Source organism: Sphaerodactylus townsendi, linkage group LG02, assembly GCF_021028975.2.
Source record: "Sphaerodactylus townsendi isolate TG3544 linkage group LG02, MPM_Stown_v2.3, whole genome shotgun sequence".
Lineage (NCBI taxonomy): Eukaryota > Metazoa > Chordata > Lepidosauria > Squamata > Sphaerodactylidae > Sphaerodactylus > Sphaerodactylus townsendi.
In genome coordinates, this window is record NC_059426.1 from 71,547,301 (window position 1) to 71,560,174 (window position 12,874).

The following is a 12,874-nucleotide window of genomic DNA, read 5'->3' on the forward strand; positions in this document are numbered from 1 at the left end:
TGCATAAACTTGTAAAGTTCAAAGGCATCATCCATAATCACCAGAGAATTGTTAATTTGTGTATGTCTCAAAAGAGATCTACTTGTTTTAACAAGTCTCCAAGGTACTTGATCTTGAGATAAACAACCTTACTAGAAAAAAATATATACTCTTCATAACAACTTTTCACTTAGCCTCATCCATAATGGCCAAGAGGAATAACATCAGTCTGAATTTAAAGAAAATAGTAAGAAAGCAGGAGAAATGTCTCAGTGTCTTGATTACAACCTGAAAGATTATTTGGAATTTTGGTATCTTTAAGAGAGGGACATGTTTGATCTAATTTAAACATTATTTTTGTCTTTAAAAAGAAAATAATGGCTGGAGTAGAATTTACTGCCATCATTTTGTCTGGGATGTAAATGCTAATATCAGAGAGTTTGAATGAACTCATTGCTTTGCTACTATCTTGGAAGCAATGGAACTCCAGGCGACACATTTTAACTCAAACCTACAAACACTTCCATAACAAAGTTTGTTGCCAAACGGATAGAGTCAGCAGTGGCTATAACCATGAACCAGAAACCCACATCGTTATTTATTAAAATATTATATTCTACCTTTCCCCATGGTTTATGGTAGTTTACAAACTCAGATTTAGAACATAAAATAAACCTCTTAGTAATCTCTCTCTCTCTCTCTCTCTCTCTGGCCGTTTCCGCACGGCCATCGAGGCGCCTCCACGCCGGCAAGAATTCTGCCGGCGTGGAGGCGGAGGCCGTTCGCATGCAAGCATGCGGACTGCCTCTGGAGAGGCCGGCAGGCGGCAGGCGGCTCCGCATGGAGCCGCCTCTTCCCCTTCCATTTCCCATTTTACCGCTCGTATACCGGCTGTCCTGTGGAGCCTCCCTCCAGCCCCGCCCACGCTGCCCTCCGACCTCCAGGGGGGGTCAGGAGGGACAGCCCGAGGGAGGGACAGAGAGCCAGCAGAACGGCGACCCTAGAGGTGAAATGGGAAAGAAGAAGAAACTCGCTGGATTTTTTCCGGCGGTTGCTGTTGCGCACCAGCATATCCAGCGGAGGAAGGCGCTTTCCCCTCAAAAACAACCCTTTAAAGGGTTGTTTTTTAGGGCGGCCTGACGGCGCCCTGGGGGAGGGGGAGCGCAGTCAGGTCGGCGCTGCTGCGTTGCAGCAGTGCCGCCTGTGCGAACAGCGGCCTGGGGGCGGCGTTTTTACCACCCCCAGGCCGTTGTTTTTGGCCCGTGCGGAAAGGGCCTCTCTCTCTTAGCTTCTTCCCCATTAAAATCCCTGGCAAATACAATGGCCTTTTAGCACCTCCTAATATGTCTAGAAAAGGCTTAGGCTGCTGTGTATGTTATTGTTTATCTGTATCAGACACATTATTTCCATCACAAAGCTCTAGTACAAACCAGTCTCGCTCATGACTGAAAACATTCTGTCAGCATCTAAGTCTGGGGCCACAAAGAGATGTTCACCCAACCATACACTTGCAAAGAAAATTAAAAGCCAGTCCAAGATAATCCAGCAATAAGAACAAAAGCTGCATTGTATTGTTCCATCTCTGAATTAAAATGGTTGAATCTCAGAGGTTAGATACTTTATGCATGGTGGCAAGATCCCAGAGCCATGCCAAGAAGGCATTTCCAGTATATTTGTATCTGTTCAGAGGGCTGCCGCTACCCTACTGATATTTGCCCTAGCAGCCTGTGCCCCTTTCAAACGGCCTTGTAATCCATTTTAGCTGCTGATTGCTAATGGATTTTTATGCCATTTCAGACACAACCATTTTGGCTCCCAGCTTCTCACAGATATTTTAAAAACTTTTTTGAACAAAGCCACTTGTGTGTTGTTTGTAAAGTGGGGTTGAGTCAATGTTTTAAAAACAACTCCCTTCTTCCATTTTCAGGTGATCTTTGAACTTCTGAATCTGTTCATACTGTCCAGCTACAAACATTTACATACATTCCTTTTCCTCAACAGCTGTAGTATTTGACTCTTATTTGTTGAAATGTGAGGGAAAAATTGAAGGTGTGAAGAATGGTATCAGGTCTACCAGAGAGGCACTGGCTAGGTATGTGGGGGGATGATAGCAGTACTTTTATACATAGTTGTACATAGTTAAATTTAAGTATATTATTATGCTGTGTTGTGTTATTAATAATTAATATTATTTATGAAAATATATTATTTTGCCAATCAGTGTTTTTATGTGACTGACTTTTTAAGAAATCCTGAAGCTGTAATTTGCAGTTCAGCTGTGCAAACAGAGGTCCTTCATCTTTACAGTAAAATCCTGTGAAGACTACCTACAGTCAAAGCCCATTGATTTCAATAGATTTACAGCGATATATCTCAGGGTTACACTGGCAAAATCCAGCAGTGTTACATGTGATTACTGTAATGCACTATCACCAGTGAGATTTATTTCAGCAAAATAGAATTAGCCTCCATTGTTCTAAAATGTAAGAACTATAAAAACTTCTGGAAATCATAATTTTCACATTAAAAAGTTTACTTATTGAAAAAAACTTGAAACATGCTACCAGGTCAAACAACATACATGACATGTGATTCAATTAGGGTGAAAGTCTCTCCCCTGGGCAGCCTGCATTTCTCTTCCTTTGTTTTCCAGTTCTGAGGTTCCCTGATGCTGAGGGTGCAGGATTAATGTCCTGCTGATTAACATGAGCATCTGTTTGTTCCACTTCTATATGCTGTGGAGCACTGTGTAGCTCCTTCTGCAAGAGTTCAGTGAATGTACTTAGCTATGCAATGGGGTTCTTCAGGAGCTTGATTGCTTTGATTGTTAGGTCCAGCTTCTTCTTGTTGTGGAATGTTGGGCAATGAATGGAGATAAGAAATAACATAATCATAAAGAATTCTGTCTGTAAAATTCCCAGGAAGCACTTTAGCATAATGAACCATTTATTCAAAGTACCAAGGATGTACATGTTAGTGATTTAGAAAATCATCAATATACAGTTTACATTGTGTGCATTGTCCTCAAAGGGAGAGAAATTGGGAATAGGGAGTTTGGGTATTTAAGCTGTCTAGTACATGGTGCTAATGCAAAATGATCCACATCACTTTGTTATCTGTTTTGTTTCAACTGAATAATGTACTGTAGTACAAAACTGATTTGGTGGGTATAATCAAGATAATACTTACACTTCCTCCACCAGCATTTCCTCAGCATTGCTTCGAGTTTTCTTAGTGGTCATCTATGCAACAGTGCCAAAATTTTAGGCTATCTTCGGGAGACTCTCCTGATGAAACAACCCAGGTTTAGTGAAGTTCGGTTCAGGGGGTCCAAAGTTATGGCCCCTCGAAAGGGTAGCCCCATCTACTATTAGCTCCCTTTGGAAACAGAGGGGGATGGGGGCAACCCCTTTGGAGATCCATAACTTTGGACCCCCTGAACCAAACTTCACCAAACTTGGCTGGTATCATCAGGAGTGTCACCTGAAAATAGCCTGAAATTTTGGTGACACTAGCCTAAAAATTGTTGGCCGACAAAGTAAAAACACTAAAAATACCAAAAAAATTAGAAATGAGCTCAAATTTTTCTGCGCCGCCAATGGTGGGCGCCCAGGACATTTGTTCCCGGATGTCCCCATTGTAGCTATGCCTCTGATCTGATGAGATCAGTCCAGCCTGGCTCTACCCAGATCAGGGGTTGGACTCAAATCTGAGACAATATAAGGTTCTCTTCCTTGTCCCCTTTCCATCCAGACTGCCATACAAAGGTCAGCCACTAAATAAACCTCTGACATGATGTTTGTCTGGAATCCCATAAAGTACTTAATTCCAACACATCACCCACCAAACAGAGTTTGCAGTGGCATCAATTTGCATAGGTAAATCAGAACAATTAAGATTTATTTGTGGCAGTGAACAAAAAAATAGGTTATGATCCTGAGAGTTTCATTTTAAATACCAAACAACCACCCTGTAAAGAAGAAACGCACATTGTGCAAGATCTTGCAAATTACAATAGGCACAATGAACTCCTCTTTAAGACAAGTAATGGACATGAAATTTAGAAGTAGGAAGCAGAGATGGACTTCCTTTCCAATCCACCATTTACTCCTCATCCTTTTCACTAAATCCTTCAGTAAGACAGGCAGTAAAAGAACATGCACACAGCACATGAAGATCAAAAGGCTTCATTCCCCTCCCACTTCCTCATGTCAACCTGTGGGACCAGGTGACACTATCAGGGACAGAGCTAGGAGGAAAGTGTCCAGTGTACTAGTGTGTCCTCCGCCCCTACCACGACCCCGTAGCGCCCCGTACCGCCCACCCCGTGCCGCCCTCACCACACCCCTGCAGGGCGCGCATCCGGTGCATCACGCGCACCCCATCCCCTTGGAGCTACGCCTCTGGACACTAGACATGATATCTCTTTGGGCAACCTCTTTGACATCACACTAGCATGTCCCTTCAAAAACTGTGTAGCTCCCATGACATGGAATTATGTGCAATTACATGCTTGTATTCAAGCTGCAAAATTCTGGGTTTTGGGCACCATTCCAGGGATAACCATCTACGAATGTGCCAGGACATTTCATGGTCAGAAAACAATCAGAATTCCTATGAGATGATTGCAGCATTTTCTGGATTCTCACCTCCTCCGAAACTGAAAGGAAGATGAACGTTTCCTGCTCTCTCCATGCTACCCCCTCTTGAATGATTCATCTTTTGCACAGATGAATCCATATGAACAATGCTACCTTACTGCAATCAACACACAATACTGCACACTTGCCAGACTTCAACCCACAAAGAAATTTTTTGCCTCCCTGAGACATATATCTGAGATTCTCTTAGTAACAAGTCACTTACTGACCAACCCTGTTACCCGAAGTGGTGGGAGTGAGGAATTAGCGAGAGCAGTTTAACAATATTTATTAAGGGGTAGTTAAAGTACAGAAGCACACAATAACCAAAGCAGCAGAACACACACAGTTGATCTGGAATAGGTGAGGGAATTGGGGAGTAAGAGTTATAGTCACCTGATCTTGGAGCAGAATGGTCTGATGAACAGAACTGAGTGACGTGCTCTTACCTCTGGAAGAACAACATGTTGTGGAGCAATATCATAGACAGAGAGGTGTCCAGAGATATCAAACACTGACTACTGGGCAAGGAAGCTTCTTATAGGGAACAAGGGACCCTCAGGGTTATGGAGAGTGACCATTGATTTCCCAGGACGAAGAGAAGTCCTTCCTTTTTGAGGAAAGACAAGAGACAGACATCAACCTTAATTGTTGAATCGTTGATCTAATGGATTGAGGCATCGCTTGATGTTCCAACTTGGGAGTGCCTCCAAGGGGGAAGTTAGATGATGAAATTACAGTTGTAGAACAATGACAATGCAAATGAGGTGGTTGTTAAAGGTATTAGTTAGAAGAAGAAATACTAGATTGGGTTAACACTGGGCAGGCAAGAACATTAACACAACCATTGTCTTCACAGGGGTGTATAGTCCAGGACTGGAGATGAAATGTTTTCCAGATCAGGGGCATTGTGTTCACTTAATCCTGTCAGGAAGGGTGTGAAAGAGGCATTATGCAAGGCTGATTTTGAGGGGGACAAGTGCAGACATAGTTCTTTTTCCTTTTGGGTATACTTAGTCAATGCAAAGAATGGGCTCACCATTTTGGCACTGAATTGCTGGGCACCCCAAAGGTTGTCTGAGATGGGCAGAGACACCACTGTTCCCCAAATAGGGCTCCCTTAGCCCTTAGCCCACCATGGACTATGACCAAATAGGGCTCCCTTAGCCCACCATAGGTCAGTCTGGCAACAATCCCAGCTCATAATTCATGGACCACACGGATGGCTGAAAGTCAGGTTGTTTGCTACATGAATATTTGCTTAGCAACTACTATAAAACCAGTCACTGCAAGCACGGAGCATCCACCACCCAGTGAGCTACTTTTCACCTCTTGTTTTTGACAGCTGTAAGCATTTGAATGCTGCCATTATAGCTTTGAATTGCTATATTGATCAATTGCAACAATGCACAACTTAGAATGTTTTTTTTAAAGGGCAGGGGGAAAGTAGCATGGTTTGAAATGAACAGAGTGCCTCAGACATGGTTAATGATTTTGTGTGTGTGTGTATGTGTGTGAAGTTACAAAATGAACACAAACAGGTGTGCGGCGTGAAACTAATTAACTGTTTGTATAATAGAGACACATTGGTTAGAGCTGACATAAGAACTAAAATGATAACGCCACCAATAGTGTCTGATCACTTCAATTGTGGCAGATGCTCTGTCTGTCCTCTTTCCCTGAATACCAACTTGATAATAGACTCCTATTCAGGTTTTAAGTGGACATTAAAAGAATTCACTAATTGTAACACTACTAACTGTGTCTACCTTATTAGATGCCCATGTAATATGGTGTACATTGGTAAAACGACACGTGCTATCAAATTGAGGATCTCTGAGCATAAATCAAATATCAAACATAACAGAGAAGAAGCCCCCTTGGTAACACATTTCAGGGAACATGGACACACAGAAAATGATATGAGATTTCTGGTTCTTAAAAAATACAAACAAATCCCATTTGTTGATTTAAACAAATTTATTTTACAGGAAGAAAATAAATTCATTTTCAAATTCCAAAGCAACATATTTGGCTTAAATAAAGATCTTGATTTTTCCTGTCACCTTAACTGAATGTAAGCAGAGCACTTCACACCTGTGATTGATTAGAAAGAACATATAATTACTGTCACTAGGCAGTTGCACACAGACAACACATGGATAGCTAAAGGCTGAGGTCTAAGACATCTTGTCTAATGTAAGTTCATAGAGCAAAGCATATGTATATATATTGTTGATGCCATGTAATGTGTAATTATGAAAAGTGTCATTATTAAGAATAATGTTATATGATATGTTATTATTTTTAGATTACAGCCGGTTGGCTTAATTAATTTATAATAAACTAGCATGTTCCTGAAGAAGATGGATGATTGAAAACGCAAATACGCGATTGCGTTTGAATTGAACTATTGAACTATTCATATCATCATTAATTGAGGCTTGCATTGCCACAGCGGAGCAGCTTGTAAACAGTGAAGCTTGAATCTCGCAGCAGCTGAGCAGCACTCGAACTCTTTGGCAAGATTTTGCTGGCACCGCATTTTGTTATGGACTTTTGCGGTTTGCTTTCTTTTGCTTTTGTTTTTGATACAAAGCCCTGAATAAGGAATCTAACTTCTTATGAACTATACCTCTTTACATTTAGGATTTGTGATGCATTGTACATTACTATGTAAAATTATACCAAAAGTTTAAGAACTTATGTCAATAAGATACATTTGAGTTTTTGAAACAATAGTAGACTATTCAATTAATTATTACTGTTGATGTTTTCACTACCAGCCAGCCGGTGTGCTGCGCTTTTTCCTGGGTTAATTATGTGTGTGAAGTGCCATCAAGTTGCTTCCAACTTATGGCAACCCCAAAGGAAAAGCCTCAGGGAGCTCCATACACAGAACTCCCACTACTCATCTCATTTGGTTCAACTAGTACTAGAATACAGGGCCAAACTACACATTATGCAGATGATACCAAATTATGTAGGGTGGTGAGAACCGCAAAGGATTGCGAAATGCTCCAAGCGGACCTTGATAAATTAGGTGAGTGGGCTAAGAAATGGCAAATGCAGTTCAATGCAGCAAAATGTAAAGTGATGCACATAGGGGCAAAAAAATCCAAACTTCACATACACGCTACAAGGGTCAGTGCTATCAGTCGCAGACCAGGAAAGGGATTTGGGCATCTTGGTTGATAGTTCCATGGGAATGTCAACTCAATGCATGGCAGCTGTGAAAAAGGCAAACTCTATGCTGGGGATAATTAGGGAAGGAATTGAGAATAAAACTGCAAAGATTGTCATGCCCATATATAAAGCAGTGGTGCGACCGCACTTGGAGTACTGTGTTCAGTTCTGGTCACCACATCTCAAAAAGGATATCGAAGAGATAGAAAAAGTGCAGAGAAGGGCAATGAGGATGATTGAGGGACTGGAGCACCTTCCTTATGAGGAGAGGCTGCAGCATTTGGGACTCTTTAGTTTAGAGAGGAGACGGCTGAGGGGGGGATATGATTGAAGTCTGTAAAATTATGCATGGGATAGAAAATGTTGACAGAGAGAAATTTTTCTCTCTTTCTCACAATACTAGAACCAGGGGGCATACATTGAAAATGCTGGGGGGAAGAATTAGGACTAATAAAAGGAAACACTTCTTCACGCAACGTGTGATTGGTGTTTGGAATAAGCTGCCACAGGAGGTGGTGATGGCTACTAACCTGGATAGCATTAAAAGGGGTTTGGATAGATTTATGGAGGAGAAGTCGATTTATGGCTACTAATCTTGCAAATGCCTTAACAGTCCAGGTGCTCGGGAGCAACAGCCGCAGAAGGCCATTACTTTCACATCCTGCACATGAGCTCCCAAAGGCACCTGGTGGGCCACTGCAAGTAGCAGAGAGCTGGACTAGATGGACTCTGGTCTGATCCAGCTGGCTTGTTCTTATGTTCTTATGTTCTTATGACTGTAGAGATCTGCAACTGGAACTCTTCATGTATAATTTGTTCTCAAATAGCAGCCATAGGGAAGGGAGAGTGATGCAGGGTTTCCTGTTCTGGACTGGGAAATACCTGGAGATTTGGGGACTGAAACCTAAGGACGAGATTTGGGAGGGGAGGGACTTCAATCAGGTATAATGACATAGATTTCGACTTCCAAAGTGGCAATGTTTCTCTGGAATTGGTGTGGGTTCACCCTGACATCAGAGGCGTTCCTCCCATGGGGCAAAGTGGGCAGTTGCCCAGGGCACTCCCTTGTGGGGGGTGCGAAAAACTGCAAGTTCATTTGTGAGATTTTTTGTATTTTCAGTGTTTTTCTGTTTTTGACCTGCAGAGGGTGCAGTTTTTAGGCTAGCAGCACCACAATTTCACAGATGTTTTGGGAGATTCTCCAGATGCTATCACCCAGGTTTGGTGAGGTTTGGTTCAGGGAGTCCAAAGTTATGGACTCCCAAAGTGGGTGCCCCATCCCCCATTGTTTCCAATGGAAGCTAATAGGAGATGGGGCTACACCTTTGAGGGTCGATAACTTTGGACCCCCTGAACCTAACTTACCCAAGCCTGGGTGGTATCATCAGGAGAGTCTCTTACTGATATCACCCAGGTTTTGTGAAGTTTGGTCCAGGGGGTCCAAAACTACGGACTCCCAAAGGGGGTGCCTCATCACCCATTGTTTCCAATAGGAACTAACAGAAGATGGGGGCTACACCTTTGAGGGTCCATAATGTTGGACCCCCTGAACCAAACTTACCCAAGCATGGGTGGTATCATTAGTAGAGTCTCCTAAAGATACCCTGAAAGTTTGGTGCTGCTAGCATAACAATTGCACCCCTGACAGCAGGCACCCCCCCAAATTCCCCAGATTCTCCTTTTAAATCCTCCCCTTTGGCATGAATTTAAAGGGAGGCCCCCAGTTTAAACATTGAAAGTGATGCTAGAGGAGGAGGAGTTGGGATTTATATCCCCCCCTTTCTCTCCTGTAGAAGGCTCAAAGGGGCTTACAATCTCCTTTCCCTTCCCCCCTCACAACAAACACCCTGTGAGGTGGGTGGGGCTGAGAGAGCTCCGAAAAGCTGTGACTTGCCCAAGGTCACCCACCTGGCGTGTGTGGGAGTGCACAGGCTAATCTGAATTCCCCAGATAAGCCTTCACAGCTCAAGCAGTAGAGCGGGGAATCAAACCCGGTTCCTCCAAATTAGAATGCACCTGCTCTTAACTACTACACCACTGCTGCTCCTATATATAACACCATAAAATGTTTTCATAGCAGTTATAAAACATTTTGAAAGCATTTTGAAAATGTTTTTTTAAAAAAATATTTCTGCTGTGTGGCATGGCCTGTCGCTGTGTTCAGATTTGTCAGTTGGGGCATGTTCTATAATGTGATGGTGACTTTGAAATGACCTGGTGTAAAAAATCATTGCTTGGTCACAGTGGGGGAGGGCGGCTGCCCATGGGGGTGGCGCCAAACTCCAGTTTGCCTAGATACGCTACTGGATGTAGCTACAAGAGGGCGAGGGGGTGCACGTTGCACCGGGCACGTGCCTGGGGGGCATCAAACTCAGGTTTTGCTCAGGGGTCCAGTTTGCCTAGTTACGCCACTGCCTGACATGGGTGCCCACCTGCTGGCACAAGTGGCAAATGCACAGTTGGAGGGGTCAAATATCCAGGCAGCTGGGTGCCATGTGACTCTGTGGCACCTGACCATGGAAATGGCCACCATTACCAAGGCCCACTAGCACAGGAAAACACACTGAAGTGGCTGAGGGTGGTCTGGGGGCATTTAATTTCCCCAATTACTTCTTTAATGGGCCCTCTTCTTTTATTCTGCAACATGCTTGACATGCCTGTTTACATGGAAGTTTCCACTTCCATCCCTTCACATTTCTCCCAGAGATGAGGTCGCTGATTTTCTGGACTTTTCTGATTCTGTACCTGCTCAGCATCTCTGGAAATGCTGCTGTTGTGATCATTGTTTTCATTGCACACTCAATTCATTCCCCAAAAGTATTTTTTCTTTACAAGCCTGGCAGTTTTGGAGACTACCCATTCCTGTGTCATTGCCCCACTAACTCTGGCTAACCTTGCAAGAAAGGTCTCCATATCATTGGCTGGATGTGGTACTCACATGTTCTTCTTTATATTTCTGGGAGGTGCTGACTGCTTCCTGCTGGCCATCATGGCCTATGACTGATACGTGGCAATTTGCCACCCACTATGTTACACTAGCATAATGAACTGGAGTGTGTGTGTGAGTCTTGTTGCAGGAACATCTTAGACACTCTTTGTCACGTGTTACATGAGCAGACAACCAAAAAGAGACCACATTTCTGTCATTGCTCTCTTATAGGTGCATTCCATGAATGGATGTGGCATAGTCCATGAGTATGATTTGTACAACATTGCTAGCTCATATTCCCGCTGCAGGAGCTAGTGCAGTGTAGAGGTTAAGAATGGCAGACTAGTAACTAGGGGGCCTCGTTTTGAATCCCTACTCATGCCATGGAGGCTTGCTATGTGACCTTGGGCCAGTCATACTCAGCCTAACCTAACCAACAGGGATGTTGTGACGATAAAATGAAAGCGACGAGAACAATGTAAACTACTTTGGTTTCCCTTCAGAGGAGAAAGATGGAGTACATATAAAATGAATGAATGAATGATTTTTCTACTTTTGGAATGGAAAGGGGGAGTGTAGGATCTGACCTAATGATCACAAATATAGAAGAAACAACTATTTGACCAGCCTGGGTGGATCTGAAAATATATATGATAGAAGGTAATTTTAAAAATATAAACCTGAGGACAACTTAATAGCTACCAAGACTTAACTAATAAATTCCCCTTCATTTCTAAAATTATACCTTATTTTTCCTGTTGCTACATTTCTGTGCCAGAAGAAGACATACTTATTGAATATCTGTCCAGTTATGATGATGGCCTTGGGGAGTCTTTCTTCTATGCATGCTCAATGTGTATGAGCAACTAAATTTTTGATACCTTTCTAGCTGAGGCATTGAGATTAGCTCACCCCCTAAGGACCTTGCAAGATATGTAAATACTTCAGAGCCAGAGCTTTTAAGAGCTGAGGCAACAAGATTGCTGACATTATTTTTGACAACTGCTAAGAAGGATTTAGACAGTCAACATGGTGTAGTGGTTAAGGTGTCTGACTAGGGAAACCCAGGTTCAAATCCCCTCTGCCATGGAAACTTGCTGGGTGACCTTGGACCAGTCACACACTCTCAGCCTTGACACTGGCAAGTATTTAGATGGGAGACCTCCAAGGAATCCATGATGCAGAAGCAGGCAGTGGCAAACCACCTCTGAATGTCTCACCTTGAAAACCTTATACCATAAGTTGGCTGAGACTCGACAAGCAAAAGAAGGATTACCTCAGCTTTATTTAAGTAAAAATACTCTACAACTGGCCCTAACAAATAATGTTAGTTGTGTGGTAGATCTCTGAACATGAATCAGAATTTTGATGTTGGTATAAGAGCCTTGACAAGGTATTGGCCATTGTCAGTGAAAATGCTATAATTGAGAATGAAGTTGACAAACTTGAAAAATTTTCAGGATGAATGCGTGGGTTAATGATGGTTTGGTAGGAGGTGATATTAAATAGGGATGCTGAACAGGAAAAGCAATTTTATATTTCTATGTAAATTCTCAGGTGCCCATCTTAGGACTAAATCTTTGTATAATGAGAGGTATGAACATACATTTAATTAATTTTTGTTACCTGATTTGTAGAATATATATTATATATTCATAGACTATACTCGTAGAAGGCTGTCTTCAAGCAGCAGCTGGATGAACACTTGTCAGAGATGCTCTGGGCTGATCCTGCATTTAGCAGGCATTGGTTTAGATGTTCTGCAATAACATGTCTATGTTCATGCTGTTGTTGTATTACTTTCATTGCTTCCAGCTTCAGAGAGGAACAACAGTGAAATTATGGAAAATTATCTGTATGTCATTATAAGGAAAAGCAAACGGGCTCTGCTTCCCTTCAAACTATTAAGTATATAGTGAATGTATGGTAAGTTCTATCCATTTCCATTTTGCTATTCTAACAATGACTTAACAACAGTGTTAATTAATCCAATAAAATTAGTCTCAATGAAATCCCCTTGAAAACAATGCAATGGAATTGCTTGAAATTATCTATGGATAGGATGATGAAAGGTGACAAAACCTTCCTTTCATAAATATTGGCAACCCTTCTTTGATGGTATAAATAAAAATAATGGAGT